The sequence below is a fragment of the Pseudochaenichthys georgianus genome, chromosome 22 (assembly GCF_902827115.2).
Source record: "Pseudochaenichthys georgianus chromosome 22, fPseGeo1.2, whole genome shotgun sequence".
Taxonomy (NCBI): Eukaryota; Metazoa; Chordata; class Actinopteri; order Perciformes; family Channichthyidae; genus Pseudochaenichthys; species Pseudochaenichthys georgianus.
Genome location: NC_047524.1, coordinates 26,470,350 through 26,493,933, shown reverse-complemented (window position 1 = coordinate 26,493,933; position 23,584 = coordinate 26,470,350). Strand labels below are relative to the sequence as shown.

Sequence of the window (23,584 nt, the reverse complement as noted above, 5' to 3'; positions counted from 1 at the left end):
GGTAATCAATACCAGACCCTGGAACAAAAACTGTTTGTATGGCAACTTCTCATGTGCCCATACCCCTCCCCCCACAGGAAAGGCAAAGGACCTTTTGACCTGTGTCTTCCTGAGAAATTCCTTGCAGGAGACATGTGGAGCATATCTTGTAATCCAACAGTTTCTAAGAAAGACTGAGAATCTTAAAACACAAAGAGATATCCTTAAAATATTCTCTAAGAGGTTATTCATGTTTGGAATTTGTTCAACATTTTCTGAATACTCTCAGTTTATTTCTTGCCAATTGTTATGTCTTGTCTGTTAGCTTAGATTAAAGGAATGGTTTATATGATTTAGTGGCAACTAGTGGTAAGGTTGTAGATTCCAACACATCGAACACCCTTCCGCTCGCCCCTATCATCTATTGTGGCCTTCAGGTAACGTGAACATGTTAAATGCCCTCTTTTTGGTCATTGTTGCATTGGACAGTTGTAGGCTACTGTAAACACAGAGGCCGACTATGATTTGTTGTTCTGTTTGGTGGTGTTTTTCTTGTGTAGCATAAATGGAATAAGTTAACACCACATTTCTTTGTGCAGGCCTGTGTTGCATCATGAAAATAAATTATCCTTGAAAGAACACTTGCTCTTATTTGTAAATACAGCTCATTTTCAGTTTAAGAAAACAAGATGATTCATAATTGCAGGTGATTATACACTAATGAAAACACAATAAAAAAAACAAGTATTTGTTTTTAATTATTACTAATATTTCACCCAAATCCTACACACTGGTCTTTTTGAAGTCTTGAAGTAGAGGAAAAGGCCAGCTTGGCTCACTCCAAGGTAAAAAGAAAATCATCCAACTGGCATCTCTCAAGCTTGCCAATTAACACCATATCTTGTTAATCTCCCCACGAAGCCAGACATTTCAGCGATTTTTCGCGTTCACAGATTTCACAGGTATATTTCTTGTTAGTCTTTATGCCAAGCTCATATAACGTCTCCGGAAACCACATTTAAATCCTTTCCACAGAGCAGGACCTGTATAATGACCTATTGCCTCTATGGAGAAATGTCTTATTTGTTAATGTCTTTGTGAGGAAATGTGGTCCTCATTAGTATAGAAATGTAAGAAAACACGCTGACACACACCTCATATCATCATGCCACATGCGAGTCGGGGCTCCCCTGTGAGTCATAGTGTGAGGGAATGTCATAGAAGATTAAAATATGGGAAAGATGAATGGGTAGTGTGGTGTGTATGGAGAACAAGGATAGGGAAGGAGTGTGTTAAAGCTGATCTCAGAATAAAAGTTGCATAAAGCAGATTGAGAGAGAGAGAAGAAATAATAACAAGTGAAGTGAAAGTAGAAATAAAAGAGATCCCACATGCGCTCCTTTCTTTTCATGGCGTCATGCTGTGAGCTGCTGTTCACTGGTAATAGCAGACTGATTAACTCTGAAGACTGGATTCCAACCATCTCATTGGCAAGCTACCCAGGATATGTAGCAGGACTTCCTTTGAAAACCTTCAAAATAAAACACGAGGGATTTTTACAAAATCATTCCAGAGATTTAGAAATAAATCAATTTATTCACAGGTATATATACACATCTTGTTTTTAGATGTTTGTCTCGACACTATATATAGACACTCAATTAAATTGTGCACAGGAAACAGTGATTGAGTGAAATGTGAGCCAGGTATTGATCTGTTTTAAAATCCAGAGTTAATCTTGAAGTCAGCATTGTCCACCTCTGATGTAATGATTTATCTGTTTCAACACAACTTGATTGGAGAACTCATCACCGCTGAGTGTCTATGAGAAGCCTTTCAGGTGATGCTAATGTGACATTTGATCTAAATCCACTGTTCCCCTCTTTGTTGTCTTCTTGTGCTTTTCGTTTTTCTAAATTTGGGATTAACACGAGACATACCTGTCTTCCTAAAAACCTACGTAACCAGTCAAAAACAACTGCATTCTCTATTATGATTTGTAAAATGAAGAAGCAAATCTTTTTTAACACTTTTTTTTTTTTTGTTCGGTATGAACAAGGTAAGCTCATGTCTTAGGTCAAATCAGCACTTTGGCAAAAATGCAGTGAGCGTTACATTTAAGTAACAGGCTTATGTTTTAAATGTTATATTTCATTCCAAACACAAACAGCGGTCTCTGGGGTGAAGATCCCGTGTCCTTCCTTATGCAGGCGTCAGCAGACTGACCACGAACATGAATCTGTGAATCACGAAAAGTGTATTTATGAAACTGAAAATATGTTTGGTTTCAATGGAACGTAGTTCGTGGAACAGGCAGAACGTTCTAGTAAATTATATTTTTAAAGTGGCCATACAGTGTAAAGCTCTTTGGTCAAATGACCTGCTGGACAGAAGAACAATTATGACTTGAACACAAATAAATGAAAAGGTTAATGGTGATGTTGGCAGTAGGTAACTTGCCACCATAACAATAGAGTGTTAGGGCTGTACAAGGGCGTGGAACCAAATGCATGATGCAGAGAGAAACAAAGTATCAAAATAAAGTGTTTTAATGTAGACAGGTCATAACACACTGAATACATAAAGCAACAAAACAAAAACTACTAATACACTAATCTAACTCTATGGACGATAACTCTATGGACAATGACAAAAGGATCTTATGCTGGAAGGCTTGGAACACACAAGACAATCTGGCAACGAGACAGGGGAAGACGAGAACTATATGTACTAGACAGACAACACCAGGTGAAGACAATTAGACAATCACAACCGTGGGAAAACAGACAAGGCAGGAAACATACTTTAGACACATGAGGGCAGACGAGACTATCAAAATAAAACAGGAACCTATCTAAACACATAACATGAAACCTAAACTAGGGAACAATCTTAGCAGAGCTGTCTAGGCACAACAGTACCCTCCCCTCTAGGGACGACACCTGACGGCCCTGGGACCTCCGGATGACACCTGTAGTAGTCCTCGATTAAGTCTTTGCCCACGATAAAACTGGACGGGACCCAGGACCGTTCTTCAGGACCATAGCCCTCCCAATCAACCAGAAATTGACGACCTCGGCCTCGATTTCTCACTGACAGGAGACGTTTCACAGAGTACACCGGACCACCATCAACAACACGGGGGGGGGGGGGGGAGGTTTGGAGGGTGGAACCAGGGGACTGTCCAGAACCGGCTTGATTCGGCTGACGTGGAACGTTGGATGAACCCGTAGTGACCTGGGCAGACGGAGACGGACAGATACAGGATTGATTATTTTAGTGACAGAAAATGGACCCACAAACCTTGGAGCGAGCTTCTTTGACAAGACCCTGAGTGGCAGATCCTTTGTGGACAACCACACCCGCTGCCCCGGTCTGTATGTAGGTGCCGCCCGCCGCCGTTGATCCGCCACCGTCTTCATCCGAGCCGAATTCCTCAGGAGGACCCGACGAGCTGCAGCCCAGACACAGAGGCATCTTCTGACTAAGGCGTGAGCAGATGGCACCACCACCTCCTTCTCAGTTTCTGAGAATAGAGGAGGCTGATAGCCAAAGACACAGTGAAAGGGAGACAGACCGGTAGCAGAGGTGGGCAAAGAGTTGCGTGCATACTCCACCCATGTCAGATGCTCGCTCCAGGTTGCAGGGTTCTGAGAAACCAGGCAGCGCAGGCACATCTCCAGCTCCTGATTCAGCCGTTCCGTCTGTCCGTTGGACTGGGGATGATAACCTGAGGTGAGGCTGACGGACGCTCCCAGGAGGGTGCAAAACTCCTTCCAGAACCTGGAGGAAAACTGAGGACCTCGATCCGCCACAATGTCTCTGGGAATACCATGAATACGGACAACATGAGTCAATAACGCCTGAACAGTCTCTTTAGCTGACGGCAACTTTGGCATGGCAATAAAATGGACCATCTTAGAGAACCTGTCCACTACAGTGAGGACAGTGGTGTTACCCTTGGATGGAGGAAGACCCGTGACAAAATCCAACGAAATGTCAGACCAGGGCCTGCTGGGAACGGGGAGAGGCTGCAGCAGTCCCATCTGTGATTGTGATGACGTCTTGTTCCTGGCACAAACTACACAGGCAGCCACATATTCGGAGAGATCCTTAACCAAGGAAGGCCACCAAAACCTCTGTCGAACGACGAATACGGTCCGCTTGACCCCTGGATGAAAAGTGAGCAGTAATGTGTGAGACCAATGAATAACCTGTGACCGCATGGATTCAGGCACGAATAGCCTGTCCAATGGACAGCCACTAGGTTTCGGCCCCTCACCATTGACACGCTTCACCTGATCTACTATAGGCCATGTCACCACCCCAACCACACGGGAGAGTGGAAGGATTGGCTCTGGATCCTTGGCCATGGGCTCTGGGTCATGGAGGCGTGAGAGGACGTCAGGTTTGCCATTCTTGGACCCAGGTCTGAAAGACAATGTAAAGTCAAAACGGTTAAAAAAAAGTTGCCACCGGGCCTGGCGTGAGTTCAACCTCTTAGCTTTGCGGATGTATTGAAGGTTCTTGTGGTCGGTCCAAACCAAGAACAGCTGTGGCGCCCCCTCAAGCCAGTGCCTCCACTCCTCCAGAGCCATCTTGACTGCCAACAGCTCTCGGTTTCTGACGTCGTAGTTTCTCTCTCGTCGTAGTTTGCGAGACAAAAAGGCACAAGGATGCATCTTATGATCCCCAGCCGCTCTCTATGAGAGAATGGCACCCACCCCATCATTGGAGGCATCCACCTCCACAACAAACTGTCGTTGAGGATCAGGAACAGTCAGTATGGGAGCTGTGGTAAACCTTCTTTTTAACTCATTAAAAGCTTCCTCGGCCCTGAGGCCCCACACAAAGTTAACCCCTGGTGAGGTCAGTGCATGAAGGGGAGCAGCAACAGAGCTAAAGTTCCTAATAAATCGTCTGTAGAAGTTAGCAAACCCCAAAAACTGCTGTACCTTCTTCCTATTGGTGGGGGTGGCCCAGTCTGCCACGGCACTGACCTTTGCCGGGTCCATCAGGATTTGTCCAGGAGAAATGATGAACCCCCGGAATGAGACAGTTGATGCATGGAACTCACACTTCTCTGCTTTTACGAACAGGTGATTATCCAGTAGGCGCTGTAGTACTTGGTGGACATGTTGCACATGAGTCTCCTTACCAGGAGAGAAGATTAAAATGTCATCCAAATACACAAAGACAAACACGTTCAAAAACTCCCTGAGTACATCATTGACCAGCGCCTGAAAACTGCTGGGGCGTTAGTTAACCCGAAAGGCATTACGAGGTACTCGTAATGTCCTGTTGGGGTATTAAATCCAGTTTTCCGCTCATCCCCCTCCCTTATTCTTACCAGATGATAAGCGTTGCGTAAATCCAGTTTTGTGAACACTTTAGCATCCTGCAATAGGTCAAAAGCAGAGTCAATGAGAGGGAGGGGGTATCTGTTTTTTACCGTGATGTCATTCAGTGGTCTGTAATCGATGCAGGGACGGAGAGAACCATATTTTTTCTTCACAAAGAAGAAGCCCGCTCCGGCAGGAGAGGAAGCCGGTCGGACGAGTCCTGCCTTGAGTGAGGTGTCGATGTAATCCTTCATGGACCCCTTTTCTGGAGCTGACAGGGAGTACAGACAGCCCTTGGGAATCGTGGATCCTGGCAACAAGTCTATAGCACAAAGGCTGATGGGGTGGTAGTGCACTCGCCCTAGCTTTACTAAAGACTTCCTTTAGATCATGATAACATGTGGGGACCTTTGATAAATCAGGGTAATCAGAAAAATAGTCAGAAAGAGGTTCGTTGTGACAGTCCGGTTTAGAAGTGGAGATCTTCCTCAGTATCAACTTACTCTGATCGTGTAAACACTTCTGTTTACACAACATTCCCCACTCTTGTACTTTCCCTGACCGCCAATCAATGACAGGATTGTGCAAAAGTAACCAAGGGTAACCTAAAATGATCGGGTGTTGAGCTGATTTAAACACATGAAAAACTATGTTCTCAACATGAGTGTCATTGATTGTCTTTTTTACAGGTGTGGTGCAATGAGTCACTGTGAATAGTAGGCGCCCATCTAACGCGTTCGCTTTTAACGGCGAAGGTAATGGCGTCAACGTCAGGTTAAGCCTAAGAGCTAGCTCTTTATCCAAAAAACTCTCATCGGCTCCAGAATCTACAAGTGCCCCCTGTTCAATAACCTGATTACCTTCACATAGCATAACTTGAGTTAATGTGTGTGGAGGGAAGTAAAAAAAGTCAGATTGGCTCACCAGTGTCTTCTCTTTCACCGGCGAGCCTGTTCTTTTACTGGACACATGGCTTGTTGATGCCCCTGTTGACCGCAGTAGAAACATCTTGCCTCCACTAGGCGGCGACGTCGTTCCTCCGGTGAGATTCTGGCCCTGTCGAGCTGCATCGGCTCCTCCGAGTCAATGGGGGGCGCTGTGGCCTCTGAAGCAGGTGACGAGCCGAATGATGTCCTCCGGACAGGATGAACAGCTGTTGAGAACCCTCTGGTTCCGCTGGACGAAACGGCAGTCTTCTTTCTTTCTCTATCTCTCTCACAGATGCGATTGTCAATCTTAATAGCAGCCGCTACCATACTTTCTAAGTCTGTGGGAGGATCCATAAGCAATAAATTATCTTTAATTGTCTCTGATAGTCCGTTCCGAAATATGGCCCTTAACGCTGAATCATTCCAATCGCAATCAATAGCCATAGTGCGGAACTCAATTGCATAATCCGCCACTCGGCGTTGATTTTGCTGAATGTATGTCAAATTCTGTGTGCTCTCTACAGCTGGTGTGTGATGTGCAAACACTCTTAAAAACGAGTGGATTAACTGAGAGACAGATTTGCAAGTTGCAGAATTTTTCTCCCACTCCACCGTAGCCCATGCAGCCGCACGGCCGGACAGATGAGAAATGATAAATGCAATCTGAGCATAATCAGAGCTATATGTAGGGCATTAACTTAAAGTGTAGATGACACTGAGTGAGAAAGGATCTACAGTCATTGGAATCTCTGGAAAACTTATCTGGAGGGGCCAAGCGAGGCAACGGGACAGCATGAGATCCAGGAAGTGGCGCCGCTGTAGTAGGAGGGGCTGCCAGCTGTTGAGGATGAGCCGCAGCATCAGGTAATGCCGGAGCAGTGGCACCGACATCCAGGCGTGCCAGCACACGATGCACCGCCTCCGCCATGTCGCTGATTTGGGTGTTGACCGAGGCTTGGAGTCCATGTTGCTGCTCCGCCAGGTCCCTCACTGCCTGGTGTATGACAGAGAACTTCTCCTCATGATGGTGTAGACGTTCGGCCTGAAGGCGTATCGCTGTTTTAACTGGTTCTGCATCTGCTAATTCCATGTTTTGGCCAGATTGTACTGTTAGGGCTGTACAAGGGCGTGGAACCAAATGCACGATGCAGAGACAAACAAAGTATCAAAATAAAGTGTTTTAATGTAGACAGGTCATAACACACTGAATACATAAAGCAACAACACAAAAACTACTAATACACTAATCTAACTCTATGGACGATAACTCTATGGACAATGACAAAATGATCTTACGCTGGAAGGCTTGGAACACACAAGACAATCTGGCAAGGAGACAGGGGAAGACGAGAACTATATGTACTAGACAGACAACACCAGGTGAAGACAATTAGACAATCACAACCGTGGGAAAACAGACAAGGCAGGAAACGTACTTTAGACACATGAGGGTAGACAAGACTATCAAAATAAAACAGGAACCTATCTAAACACATAACATGAAACCTAAACTAGGGAACAATCTTAGCACAACAGTACCCTCCCCTCTAGGGACGACACCTGACGGCCCTGGGACCTCCGGATGACACCTGTAGTAGTCCTCGATTAAGTCTTTGCCCACGATAAAACTGGACGGGACCCAGGACCGTTCTTCAGGACCGTAGCCCTCCCAATCAACCAGAAATTGACGACCTCGGCCTCGATTTCTCACTGACAGGAGGGTAGACAAGACTATCAAAATAAAACAGGAACCTATCTAAACACATAACATGAAACCTAAACTAGGGAACAATCTTAGCAGAGCCGTCTACGCACAACATAGAGTGGTGCAGTAATCACGTATTTTTGTAGGCGAAACCAGAAGTCAGCATCACAAGGGCTCCCTACTCAAAATGTCCACATTGGATTTCAGTATATTGCAGAAACTAAACTTTGAGGCAAACACTTTTTTATGATACCTGACACATTTTGTTAAGCAGGATAATCTCCACATATAAAAACCACTTGCAAATGCAATTGGAAGAAATAAGAAAGCTACGGTTATGCTAAACTAACTGCATCACTGTGTCATGGCTGCGCGTTATCGCCGCTAAGATAGAGGCGGACTCTTGTCGGCGCGATGACGGATAGTTGTTTATTTAGTCAATGATAGCAACTGCCGTTTCTATGAAAAACAGAAGGTTTGGCCATTCACCAGTGGAGTGTTTACTGACATAGAAAAAAATGGGAAAATCGATTCAGCTTGTGTTAACCAAATACCTTATTTAATCTGGAAATGTATCTCCCAAAATGACTAGGAAAAAAATAAAAGTAAATAACAGTTGTCATACCTTGTTATTAAAGATGATAGGGATTTGACTTTGATGAGGAAACACATGACACATAGCAACTAAAAGAGACTGATTGGATTTGACCAAATATAGTTTGAACCCAGCTGGATTACTAAGAACTAATAAACACGAATGTTGTTGTCACTTAATTTCTTGCCATTCTTTCTTTTTTTTGTGTCACCTATTGCCAGCTGGTGTTCACTATTTACCAGCCATGACTCACCAGTAGCCTATTCCTCTTTCCCAGCACCTTCAACTGTGCAATAGAACCCCCTCTCTGGTGACCTTCATCTGTTCATCTCTGGTCTCTCCGCTAATTTACTATTAATGACTTCCTTAATCAATCCTCTGTTCTTCTTGTGTCTGCATTCTATAGAAATAGGCAGAACATTGTATAGTGACTGTGGTTGTCACTTTAAAATCTCACGTTTCAGAAGCCCACTTTAGCTTTTTTGAATTTTACCTTGAGATTCTTAATTCTTGATTTATAATTGACTGGATTCGAATTATCTAAGGAATTAGTGTTTCATCTAAAATAAGACACATGGAGTATTGAGTCTTTGAGTATTTGGTTCAACTTTGGTTTTCACAATGTCTCTAACCAATTCATTCATTTATTCAGTTGATCCATTCATTCCTCCACATGACAGCATCAGGAGCGAGCCTGACTTGCAGCCATAAAGGATCAGTGGATGAGCAGAGTCCTGCAGGCTTTTTTTTCTTTATGATCCCCTATGCTAACATTTGCAGTGCATACAAATGACGTCAACCCTGGTGTCTTTCGTTATTTAATGTTTTCATCTGTATTGAGGGGGCTTATCTTTTATTCTATTGCATGCTTTTACTCTGAAGGCAGATGCAGCCCAGTCTCACAGCTGTTGCCTTGACTACACCCCCCCCTGTTCTGTCTCTCCCTCTCTCTCCGTGCTGATGCCTCTTTAAACCTGGAGCTGCCACCAGGAAGGATGCTCTGCTTGCTTACTGGAGAGAAAACATAAATAGAAGAAGAATAGATATTTTTTCACAAGGAGGTAGTTTTCGTGGAAGCAAGAGACCAAGTCAGTGAGAGAAAGTGTGGGAGTGTGTGTCAGTTAGACCCTCGGACTCCCCACTCAGTGATGTAAAACGTGAAGGTGGATTTTGGCATGTGGAGGAGCAGGTAACAAGGTAAGCCTCATGACACTTCACTGATCACTCACAGCACTTACAAGCTGTTTCCTCGCACGACTCAATATTAACTGTTAAAAAAGAAAAGATATTGACACTTGGTTTCATCAGCAGACAGGCGTAATCGTGAGGTGTGAAGATTTGGGTATAAATAAATGAACAAATAAATAAAGTTCCCCATTTGTTTTATGATGAATGAGAACGGATTTGCTGTAGGTGTTGAAAATGTGATGCATTCACAGTGAGAGTTTGGGTGGATGACGACACTTCCCTCCCCCAACATTGTGGGATGAAAATGTAATCAATGAAGTGATTACAAAAGTGGCATTACGGGATGAACGGTTTGGTGAAGCCCGTGGATGTGACTCGTTTTTTTGAAGCCGTAACGAGATTGCATGTGTACCCGGGCCGAAAAGATGACAGCAACACACTTCACAAGGTGGATAAGACTCTCCCCGAGAAGCTCAGCGGGGGTGACACATGCACTGTGTGAAGTTGGCGGCTGGTGTGCGGCTGTGAGTGGCCCTGCAGCAGAGCACCACCGTCCTTTTACTGTACCCCCCAGAGTAGCCCTCTAAAAGCCTGTGGGTGGGGGGAATAGTGTAGATATACTCTTTCATGTGGATGAGTGCTTGCTAAAAAAAAACTTCTATCCTGGCCTTAACTATGAGAAACAGAACTGAATTATAAATGAGTTAAGCTCCAGAGAAAGGGACTCAGCTACTGACTTGGGCGGGCATTAATGGAGTATGGCATTGGCTCCGAAAATTGCGTGCAAATTAAATATCTTCGTTGTAATGGAGAGTAGAGTTCAGGGAAAAAAATTGTCAGGAATGCATTTGTAAGCCGGATCTAAAAATAAAAAAGGGGCGTTCAGGAATAACAGTTCGAGGTGCGTCAAATCTCGTGTCGGTGAATATCAAACTAAGTTTTCTTCGTGATAAATGCGCGTCGTTTTTCTTCTTCTCTTTTTGTGTGTCTGTAAGCAAGAGGGATGCTAATGGAGGAGAGATAGGATACAGGCGTCACCGCTGCAAGATAGAGAGAGCGTGTCTGCGAGAGAGTGTGTGAGGTGTTTCCATGGCAACCTGTCCGGGGTGTGTTTGGTCCCCGGAGACGGTGAGGAAAGGAGGGGAGAAGAGAGATGAGAAAACTATCCCTCGTTAAGGGTGAGAGGGGGATGGGAAAGGAGATAATAGAGGGAAGAGGGAAAGGTGGGATTGTCTCCCCTGCCCCCCCCCCCCCACCTTACATTACCCCTCCTATTGTTTTCTCCTTTCCCGGATTCCTTCCCTTCTCTCACGCCACCTCCTCTGTTCACTTGAAAGTAACTGTCGTCGGTGTCATACGCGAGGCGTTCACTGTGATCATCAAGTGCATCAAAGTGTTTGAACTCGTCGTAATTCGTGATCATTCTTTGTCGGCTTTGGTTGACACTTTTTTTTCATACTTCCTTGAGGTGTCTTTAGTGAGTCATACTGACCGTGACCAGAGTCTCTACATCCACAGTTCAGACCTCTTCATTTATCACTTGTCCTCAAGAGACTTAACATGCAACCATGTGGCTGGCTGCGCATCAGCCAGCTGGGCACTTTAATTTCCTTTTACATGGAGCCATTAATGTAGGGAAGCGATGCCAGTCTTTGGACTTAATCTGATTAGTTTTTTTAGTGCTGATTAGAGCTGATCTCTTATATTGGCGTTGTTTGGACCTCTATGATCTGTGGCTATTAGCTTCAACCCAACACATCCATACCACACCCATAGCCAAATATAAAGACCCCGATATTAATATACAAGGAAAACGCAATGTAAAAATGAAGGCAGGAACACTAAAGCTCTAATAAAAACGACGTTAACATTATTGTTAAAGGACAATTGCCATCTGTTTCAGCAACAAGTGTCCCTTTTTTTATATAAAATATAAAAGTCAGTATTCTGATACTTGGTTCTTTGCCAAAATGGCATAAAAGCTAAAGACAATCTCATCAATTCAAAAGGTTTTTAAATGATGCCTATATCTACTACTTGCACAGAAGTTAAGCAAATAATGCCTTGGTGAATTAAAATAATAATATGATAAAGAGCAGGGGCCTCATTTATAAAGCCTTGCGTAGGATTGACTTGAAGGTTGCTTACGTAGGACAAAGCAAACAAATACGCACAGACATTTTCCGATTCATAAAAGACTGCGTACCGGCGCAGGACTTGCGTACGGCACATCCTACGCCGGGTTCCCTTTATAAATCACAATCAACACGTAACGCCCATATTTGCCTATAAATAGTCAAATAAACGCCCATTCATTCATTTTGACTGACGGCATGAAGAAGATCGCAGGACATGACGACAGAACAGCTAAAAAATCTCACACCGTGTCAGATTTTGGTTATTTTGGGGAGGTGGGGATAAATCATATTGTTTGGTGGATGCAGTTTGAACCAGAGTAGCAGCATGGAGGTCGGATCGTCACCAAAATAAATAAATAAGTGGTCCGAAAAAGGTTAATGACAAAAAAAATACACATAGCCTTCCTCAGGCAGTAGGCTTGTTTGAGACGAGTTCTTCTTCTTCTTCTTCTTCTTCTTCTTCTTCTTCTTCTTCTTCTTCTTCTTCTTCTTCTTCTTCTTCTTCTTCTTCTTCTTCTCTCGTTTTTTTGGCGGATTGCAAACAACTTTAAGGTGCATACGGCCACCTCCGGAGTCGGCTTGACTCGGTTTGCATTTATAAAGTGAAAAGTAATGTACACAATAGACAGAATAAAATATAGAATGAATTGAATGATGAATGAACAGTGTGTATGAATACAGTAGATATCAGCCTGTGAGCAGTATGAACAGTGTGTATGAATATGCTAAGATATATAAAGTATGAAAACGGTAAGCAGTGCAAGTATAGTATAACATATATAGATACTAATTTCATGATGATAAACATTGTGGAACAATGATGAAAAATGGGAATGGATGTGGCGACGTAAAACTGACACAAAACAACAACAAACCTTTGCCGAGCCAATTGGAGAGTTTCATCAGCAGCACGGGGTAAAAACCACCAATGAGCGCTCAGCTCGAGATACCAGCGAGTAGTTTCCCATCAAGCATTTCGCTTCCGCAGCTCGTGGAGAGGAACTGCGCCGCCTCGCCGCGCCTCGCTCTCAAGGCTGCGGGCGTCTTTGTCCCGCGAGATTTCAACGTCATGTAGGCGAGCCTCCAGAGCAAGTCGGACAAAATGACTAACCATCATGCAACGCACTAGCAAGACGTTGATCGAAATTGCGCAGGTCTGCGCAGGTCTCGCTTGTCTCAAACAAGCCTCGTGTGTTTGTACCGGGGACAGGACACACCCCCTTGATGAGAAACTAAGAAATTATCGGGGAATCCCTCCGGAGTGGAGTCATGACGACTGGATCTGAATTATGTTTTTGTATTTGGTGGTTTGTGTTCCAGCTTTCGATCAGCAACTATATATCCATAATCCACCAGTTAAAGGAAATACAACTAATGTGTTGTGTTATATTAGCTGTACAATTGACCACATATGGTGTTCTTAGTTTCCATACCTCCTGTGCCGTGGCGGCTGGTGGAAAATATTTTTGGTGGGGCTGTTGATATAGTGAGTAAAAAAAATGTTTTGGGGAGAAATGACCCCTTAAATTAGGACTTCTGGTGATGTAATGGCGCGTTTCCAGTGCAGCGCGGAGCTCGCTATGCTGCGTTCAGACCGGACGCGATGCAAATATTCGCTTCGCTCTAAACGCTCCTATCGCATCGCTCCTATCGCATCGCTCCTATCGCATCGCTCTAGTCGCTCGAGTTTCACCGCAGCTGCCAGCTGTGTTTACTCGCATCATTCAAACAAGACGCGCTGGCTCGGGAGCTACAACTACAACAAAATGAACATATTTTACCGTGATTAAATTGTAATACACGTTTCTAAATTATGCCGAAGTAACAACATACTGATACCGGTTAGTAAAAACCATGAATTAATGCTTTGACAAGTCTGCAGACAGACGGCAGGAGAAAAACTTTTTAGAATGCTTGTTTTCTGAATGGAGCTTGGCTAAGCTAACGTTATATATGCTCCGACCGTCCACACTCACAACAACGGCCTATACAGACATAAATAAACCAGCGACTGTATTCTCCATGACACAGACAGTCTGTGGTTTGTATTTGTGTAACTTTTGTCTAGTTTCTGAACAGATCATATCTGTCACTGGCTGTTTGAAGAGCAAGCATGGGAAACAAAAGATAGCATTTACCTGTTTGCATCCAGCTAGCCATGTGAGAAGCCTTGTTGATACGTTTTGTCTTTTTCACGAGCTTGCTGTGATATATACAAATCGGGTTGGTCCGGTCCAAGGTCTTTAAGTATCAATTTATCTCCCAAACCTCTCCTTTCGAAAGGATTGGAGAGTAGCTCTTGCACGGAATTGGGTGCGGACCGAGGTCCGGCGACTCCACCTGCACACCATTCTCATCCAAATACTGCATCACCTTGGTCACTCACGAGTCTAAAAAACAACTCACGTCAACGCACGTAAGCAACATGGGCGCCAACATGGGCGCCAACATGGGCGCCAACATGGGCGCCAACATGGGCGCCAACGTAAGCGCCCTCGTGACCAAAATATTTGACGGCGCTGATTAGCTGAAATTATGTTTCGGCGGCACAGTTTACTATTGAGACTTATGCAACGTGCTGGTTGCTGCTGTTTGGCTCGGGGGCTCCGCCCGATAATGATAAACTAATGCCATGGGCAAGGCCAGGCAGGAAACATGTGACTTATCAGTAACTTTAGACATCGTAACACAATTTTAAACGAGATTGTATTGTAGATTATACATTTTTGTGATACCAATTGTATGATATTTACCTTGTTCATTAAAAATTTAAATATAAAATATATATTTTTTTTAAATATATTTTTTTTTTATTTAATTTTTTTTTTTTTTATGTGGCAAGAGGTGGGGCGGCGCCCCTAGCGCCCATATGGGCCGGAAGACACTGCTCCTGTGTTTTACGAGCGACTTATCAAGTCTTGGCAAACGGCATAAAACACGATTAAACATGATAGTATATAAAACCATGCTCGTATCAACAACCTATAGAAATGCAAAACGGCGTCAGTTTAGACGTAATTCTGTCCTCCTGCTTACCGCATCATTTATGAGAAAACATTTCATAACATTAACACAACATATTCGAGGTGGTTTTAAATAACATATCCGTATTTATTTATTTCTCCAAGTTATGTTTTTGTGTGCACTGAGGAGTCACAAACAGGCGTTTGTTTAATCATTTTAAGATTGGCTTTAATCAATGTTTGAAAATGAATTATTCATATATGATAAATGAGAGGTAACATTTTATTTATGGTATTATTTCCACATATTTCTCTCCATTCTTCCTTCTGCCAACGGTGTCGCAGTTTCCCGTCTCTCCCGTTTTTGAGCTTAGTGCGTACGCATGGGTCAGAGTTTGCGTGGAGAACCGCACGTTTTCCCGTCAAGTTAGTATTTTATAAACAAACATTGCGTAGAAACTGGCGTACGCCACTTTTTGAGCGTATATCCCTTTATGAATGAGGCCCCAGGACATTACTGTCTTATAATCCAAAGAGAGTCCACTTAAACCAGATGTATGCATTTTGGGAAGAGCATAAAAAGCTCTAACATGTATTTTCAGCATCTTTTTTATATTCATCATTATTGTAAAATGACAGTTGCCACATGCTGAAGCAACAAGTGTGTTGTTTTTAATGATGTATATGCCTACTATTCACACAAACTTGATAACGAAAGCCCTAGGCATACCACTATCTTGCGGCTTACTCCTAAGTGTGCAGTGCGATCTCCATCTCCGGTTTATCCGAGAGATCCAATATCTATGGTAACCGTTCACCTAAGAACACCAGAGTCTTTACCTTCAACTCCCTCCGGAAATCCAACAACCCTCGGATTTGTCCTTCTTTGGCGATTCTCCTGGTCTTCAAGTTGCGGGTGCTAGTGGAGCCTCGTAGATCGGGGGTGCTGCAGCCCCCTAAGCACCCCCCCTTCCCGTGTCCATTCGCGATGTCTCGCTGTCTCGCAGACCCCACGCAGCAAGCAGGAAATGAACCCAGCTCACACTGTACGCTCCTCGCAGCAGCGAGCCGTGCAACGTCCCGCCAACACGGCACCCAGACCCCACGCAGCATTCTCATCTGTTTGTCATTACTGGTGTCATTTTCTGGTTGCTAACGCCATTGTAACACATAAACACTGATGTTCCGCTGTAACGGTGGTGGACTCATCAGAACAGAGTGGGCGAGCTGACCAATCAGAGCACAGTGGGCTCACAGGGAGGGGGCTCCAACAAGCCGTTTAGGACAGAGTGAATACACATACGATACAGAGATGCTGTATGAGAAACCAATGTGATTTTGGAAAATTGCACAATATAAATATATTTCAGTAGACCTCAACAATGGAATTATGATCAGTAGAAATGGCCATGACATGTGCCCTTTAAAGAAATGCAAGGTGTTGCACTGACGTATCACTGAGGCCTGCTAAGCAGTCCACTGTGTTTAAGAGCAGCGGCTGCACGGTCGTACTAGAAATAATGAATGAGCTGTCCTTCTACCAGTGCCTGTTTTATTGTGCTTGCTAAAGTAAGAATGACAGAAAGTAGTTAATTAGAGGGTAAAATGATTTGTATTCAGACATATTAAAGTAGAAATTGTGGGTGTTTTTAACACGTGCAAAATAAAGAACAGCTGGCCGCCTGAGCAGCGCCATAACTGATGAAAAGACTAAAGTAGCTTTAACAATTATCAAATAAGTGTTTCTTAAGTATTATTTTTTTTCCAGATGTTGGAGATTTCTGCGAACATATATGAACATGCTTCTATTTGTCTGACCGAAATAGTATCATGCTGTTTTTGCATTATTATGTAGTGATACAGTATGGTCAATAATATGGATTACCAATGCAAAGCAAGTTTAAGGTCTCTTCAAGTTTAAGAAACCTTTTTTCCTTGAACGGCCAATACTGAAAATGGTGGGCCACTGGCCAAAAGCAAACACCTATTGTATTTTAATTTGTTGTGTAAATGCAAAATGGTTCTAGCATAATCAATAATAAAGGATCCTTACTTACTTACTTAAAGAGCATGTGCACCTAACAACACAACTGAAGAAACAACTATAATTTGTAGTTATTATTAAGATAGTAATATATATTGTGGTTTTTGGTGGGAGATATCTGGTGGACCAAATAGGACCTTATAGAAAATTCATCCAAACACGGAATTATCAACGATAAGGTTCTTTAAATGAAGTGATGCAAATGGCAATGCTTTTGCGATGGCATTAAGAACTCCCTGACCTCCCAACAAAAGGCTCCATTGGTTGTCTATGCAAGCCGAGCCCCCAATGTGCGCCAGTCTTTTAAGCAAATGTTCAAAGTGGCCAAACAGTGGTACTACAAGTAGAGACTATTCCCATTGACTTACATTGGGAAAGAGACATCTGTAAATCATCGAGGTCTAAAAATGGTTAAATGCTATGAAAACCGAATCCAGAGTTATTTCTCTCTCGTTATTAATTTGACCGAGAGTGGTAGATCGGGGGCGGGCTTAAGGATAACTCAAGTGTCCATGCTCTATGGGCCAGGATGATCCTGGACATTTTTAGAATCTACTGTTAGAGCTTTTTTGGCCACATGCGCCAATGAGCAACTGTCCTAAGAATGAACGTTGCCCCTCCTCTGATGCTGAATCCAGTTCTCTTTAAACATCCATGATGCGAGCAGCTTATTACGTCCCATATCTACGTTTATTGTTGGGCCGAGATTTCAAGTGGCAGCAGTAATTATGACCCAAGAAAGTAAGGTGATATACAGAACTAAAAAGTATGCCTACGAAGGAGGAACAGGTCAAACAAACACAAGACCTTTTCCAAGGATTAAAAGTTAACATTGATGCCAACATTAAACATTAAATTATGCCACGTGCATATTGCCCCATACACAACACAACATACCTAAGTTACGTAAAAGCAGTTATTTTGACCTAATTGTGATCTTTTTCTTTTCTCTTTTCAGGAATCCTGAAGTCAAATGTAAGACCTTTTAAGACCTTTTTTAAGACCCTTTCCATACATTTTAAGACCTTTGAGTTTTAACCGGTTACATTGGCGACACTTTACCTCACATTGACTATATACAGTATTGATTGTCCTTCCTCCTTATCTTCCAACCATTTGGACGCAGACTTGCATTTCCCCATAACGATGTTGCTTAACAACCGGCGTAAACGGACCTTCGCGCGCTATCAAGCAGTGAGCGTGCGATGTCCTGTTCAGATGACGTCAAATCCAACGGGATGCCCTAAATAAACTACACAGAATCACACTACACACCTACGCCATGATTACATTCAGGCAGACTGTAGAACACAACCTCTTTGGACAGTTTATATACTTATTGAAAACAAGCTACAAAATGTAATGCCTTGGAAAATGCCGTTTAATACTTTTTAATAGCCTTCATTTTCGCTAAATTGATCAATTGATCAACTTTTAATACTTTTTAAGACCCCGCGGACACCCTGTAACATAACCAGGTAGTTTTGTTAACTAAACCTTGAGCATGTTAACCATATGTTTGAATCTGCAATTGTTCACACCGTTCACCTGTCGCTGTTACTCTCCTATGATCAAGTGTTTAGTTATTTGAGCCTTTGACAAATAATCTCTTCTTTTGATTGTGTATGAGGAGGTTTTTCTTCAAGAGCCTGCTCAAAAGATAGTAAACCATCTTAAAAAAGTAAATAATCTGATGTGTTAATCTAAAGAGGTTTGCTAAAATGGCTTAAAAACTAAAGACTGTACTAAAAGATGAAATTCCAAATTCAAAGGATATTTGTGTTGTGCAAAATAGCTACAGTGAAGATTAGTTTTAAGGAACTGTTGTGTAAAGGAGGTGGCAGAGAAAGTGATTCACACATATGAATTAAGCCAATAGAACATATATACATTCTCAACTAACACTTACGGAGAAGCAAAAATAGAAACACATCATGGGGAAAAAACCGAGAACAACCATTTAGTGTAGCAGACCGTATGCTAATTTTTTAATCCCCCTGCTCTTGTCCTGAATGCAGATGTTGGCGAACAGGACAGTGAAGGCAACACGCATTACTGGATACACTTTTTTCAGTTTGACAGGGAAGACAAGGCGAGTCTGTGGGGCCTTTACTCGACTGTGATTAGCATTGCAGATGTGGTTTTCTGTAGGCGTCAGATTCAACAAACTCAAGGTTCCCCCCTATCTCCAGTGCATGATTAAAATGTAACAGTTATGCGTGGGAAATTCACAAGAGCAGAATTATGCTCCAACACTCACAAAGCCTATTTTTTGCTCAGGTATGTTGGACCTCCTCCTGCACATGCTCTTTTTTCCCCCCACTTGAACATAAATACACACAAGGGCACGACCCATATGGGAGGTTTGTTTTTTACACCATAGCCAAAAGCCAAAATCGTCTCATAACACCTTTTTATTTTCTATATTTGAATTTTGTAGAGACACGAAGAATAAAGACAATAATGGAAACTATTTCAAAACATAACCTTTCAAACAGTCATATTTCTTCACTCAAAGCATGGTCACAAACATCTGCATCGGCATTATAAACATAACAATAGTCGTATAACCGACAAACCCGTCATCATAATAATGATCATAACAATAAAACGCCTTCACGGTTATGCAATCCTGTTGAAATGTCACGATCCAATCAATTCAGGTCACGATCCTCACGCCAGCGTAGTATTGATCTGCTTTTAAATATGGGATCAATCAAACATATATTGCTCTAGACAACCGAATGAAGCTGATTCTTAACGAAAGCCTGTAGCAGCTGGGTCATTTATCAGAAAACACACTACACACTACGCACACAAAAACACTCGTGTGAACACGAACATGGACAATGGCTATAGTTTCATGGTGCACAGATTGTATGATATCTAGCCTCTAGAGGAAGATGCACACAGACGTATATAGGATTGTAAAATATCTTTATTATTTATTAAATAGGCTGTGATAACTGCAATATTTAGATTGATACATTGTAACCACTTCTCTCACACATTTCTGCTTTAATAATACATGTATTCCCATTTAAATGCCACATGGGACATGAGCACTGAGTCCATATTGCTCTGTACTGTCTTGACCCACTGCAATTACACATTGCATTAATAAATAATAAGGTTATTTACTGCCTTAATGTAGGCAAATCTATATTCTGTGTTGTAACACAGCACATACTAGATGAAAGTGCTTCTTTGTGTAAAATAAAAACCTTAGAGTTGCTAAAAGTCCAAATGTTTCAAAGGGCCTGCCACTCTGCTGCCACATATAAAGATGCGGCCTCTGTGATGTCAACAGCACATAATGGCACACTTCGTTCCCATTGAGGGGCGGAAAGCAACAGGCAGGTCTCTGGAGGACACACTCCTGCAAGAGACGCCAGTTCAATGGGGAAAGGCTTTCAGCACTATCGAGTTCTCCTGTTAGCTTGGGCTTCCCTTCCTCTGGTATGATCACGTACACAGAGGAAGGTTGACATTCTTCATAAGCCTATTTTTACATTATTTAAGAGCACGGTCTGTAAAAGGAGCTGCGCACCCTTTTTTAAGCAGTACATTTATTAACACAGAAGTGGAGTCACATTCTGAGCTTCTTATGCAAGATTTAAAATCCTAACCCTATCCCTTTTCACATCTTCAAAGTGAACTGAGGCCAGGGGTATTATGTTTTCCGGTTGTCTGTCCGTAAATGCGTACGTTCAATTGTTGTGAACGCTAGGAGGGAATTTCTTCAAATTTCGTTAGACCACAATAATTTTTAACTTATCCAATGTCTTCAAAAATGTAGCATTAGCTGCAAAGCTACTTGCTATGGCTAACAATGGCTTTCTTTGGTGGTTGCATATAGAATAGAATAGAATAGAATATATCTTTATTGTCATCACACATCAGTGCAATGAAATTCAGGTGGCATCTCTCAATGCAATACATAACATAAATAAGAACACATCCATAAAAACAGTGATAAAGCAGAGATAGTAGCAATAATAATCAGGGTCATCATATGCACTTCACCAGAATGTTAAAATATATAAAGCTACAATGTTTAAATATAAATAGTTACTAAAAAATATCAGTTGATACTTAATAAATATACAAATAAATAACATGGTATTTTAGGCTGCAGTCTTTGATGGGAAGTAGTGTGTTTGTATGTGTGCATGTTATAGTGCGTTTTGTGGTTGGACAGGGATGGGAGTGATGGAGGCCACAGCTCTGGGAAAGAAGCTGTTCTTCAGTCTGTTGGTGCGTGCTTTTATTGACCTGAACCGTCTGCCGGATGGCAGCGGTTCCAACAGTGAGTGGCCGGGGTGTGTGATGTCTCTGATGATACTGCTGGCTTTCTTTCAGCTGGTGTACCACACAGTTATGCAGCTGGACAGGGTGCTTTCAATGGTCGACCGATAGAAGTTTACCAGCAGTTTTTGTGGAAGCCTGGCCTGTCTTAGTTTCCTCAGGAAAAACAGTCTCTGCTGTGCCTTTTTCACCAGGTTTGAGGTGTTTGAGGTCCATGTTAATTTATTGGAGATGTTGACTCCAAGGAACCGTAGGTCTTCCACGCTCTCCACTGCTTCTCCATGGATGTGGAGGGGGAGATGGACTTCCTTTTTTGTCCTCCTGAAATCAACAATGAGCTCCTTAGTTTTGGAGGTGTTAAGGACAAGGTTGTGTTCCTTACACCAGTCAGTCAGATGTTCCACCTCGAGCCTGTAGGCTGTCTCCTTATTGTCTGTAATAAGACCGACTACTGTGGTGTCGTCTGCACATTTTACTATGGAGTTGGAGGTGTGGATGGGGGTGCAGTCGCTGGCAAAGAGTGTGAAGAGCATGGGACTAAGCACACAACCTTGTGGGGTTCCTGTGTTTAGTATAAGGGGGGATGATAGGTGCTTACCGACTCTGACTTGCTGTGGTCTGTCAGTCAGGAAGTCCATGACCCACGAGCAAAGTGAAGAGCCAAAGCCAAGAATATTCAGTTTTCTGACCAGTTTGTGGGGCATGACGGTGTTGAATGCAGAGCTAAAATCCAAAATAGCATCCTCACATAACTGCCGGGTAATTCCAGATGTGTCAGAGAGGTGTGGAGGGCTGAGTTGATGGCGTCTTCTGTGGAGCGGTTTGGCCTGTAGGCAAACTGATGCTTGTCAAGGTCAGGTGGGATGATTGTTCTGATATGGGCAAGCACCAGTTTCTCAAAACACTTCATGACTATTGGTGTAAGCGCAACTGGGCGATAGTCATTTAGGCACTTCACAGATGTCTTTTTAGGCACTGGAATGATGGTTGAGGATTTGAGGCATGTTGGAACAGTAGCTTGTTGTAATGAGAGGTTGAATATATCAGTAAACACCTCTGTCAGCTGGTCCGCACATGCCTTCAGTACCCGGCCGGGCACTCCGTCTGGGCCTGCAGCTTTGCTAGGTCTGATTTTCCTCAGAGAGGTCCACACCTGATGGTGCTGTAGAACCAGCGTTGTCTCCTCAGCAGGTGGGTGGATGAGTGGAGCAGATTCCTCTCCCGGGGTGTCAAAGCGGGCGAAAAACTGGTTTAGGACATCAGGGAGTTCTGCATCATTGCTGGGCAGCAGATTGGTGCTGTATTTTGGGGGCGGTGGTGGCGAAGTCGATTGGGACTTGGCTTGGCAACTGGAAGGTCACCAGTTCAAGTCCCGGCAAGACACTGCTCCTAACACTAGGATGGGTCAAATGCAGAGAAACAATTTCCCCACGGGGATTAATAAAGTATATCAAATCAAAAATCAAATATTGTTAGCTAATCATACAATTAGCTAGATGCTAATTGGCAGCAGCATAATGATTTGCAATTTATAGAAACTCAAAAAATAGTTTTACTCTTGCATACAATTGAACACCATTTCCTTTTAAAGTCAGTTCAACCAAATGACACGTTTTGCCCTCACTCTTTTAATTAAAGGTGGGGTAGGTAATTTTGGAGAAACCAGATGACCGACTTGAGTGCGCAAGATTTTTAAAATACACAGCCGGAAAAAATCTGACACTTCCTTCAGACTTCCTTACAGAGCCCCTCCTCCAACACACACAAACGTGCACATGACCAATGAGGGCACGAGATAAGTTTGTGCACAGATGGAAGGCTGACAGGCTGGTAGGCCATCCAGTTATTTTAGCCGGGCCGGCTCAGATGATTGGTCGTGCTTTTTACAGTACTACGGCTTCCACAGGTGACATTTTTTTATGGATTTTTTGTCAAAGCACTTAAGATATTCATTGCTATCGGGATGTTAAAAGCATTCCATGGAATATAACAAAAAGTGTATCTCGAGCCGGTTTCTGAAACTTACCTACCCCACCTTTAAGATATCCATCTCTGATAAAAAAAACAATCTTGTTTTTCTTACCAACTGAATTTGTTAGTTTCGGTAATCCAATTGCCTATTAAATCTACATTCTAATGAAAACAATACAGACTAATGAAAGAACCATGTTTTTTAACATCTAACAGATGTCACAAATGACCCTGGTTGCATTAAAGTTAATAGTTGCCATAGTGTATGGCAAAAAGACAAACCTTGTATAAAGCCAAAATAGGATTATATTCTGCATGATATTTGTGTTCCACTGGACCAGACAGATTATTGTGGAAACAGACAGCAGAGGTGAGGAATTAAATGTGACATTAGCCAGGATGCAGATTTGATATTAGAATGT

The 23,584-nt window shown here is 42.8% G+C and overlaps 1 protein-coding gene across 2 annotated transcripts in view; it reads left to right on the top strand.

Moving 5' to 3' along the window:
* Positions 1-9,538: 9,538 nt before the first annotated feature.
* Positions 9,539-23,584, top strand: part of lingo2b (leucine rich repeat and Ig domain containing 2b) — an 81,016-nt gene continuing 66,970 nt past the window's right edge. Inside the window, exons 1-2 of one of the 2 annotated variants that reach the window (XM_071201632.1) lie at positions 9,539-9,747; positions 17,842-17,858. The gene's annotated coding sequence lies outside the window, so the exon portion shown is untranslated. The remainder of the gene's footprint in view (positions 9,748-17,841; positions 17,859-23,584) is intronic. The other variant, XM_034110901.2, reaches the window with a different exon arrangement.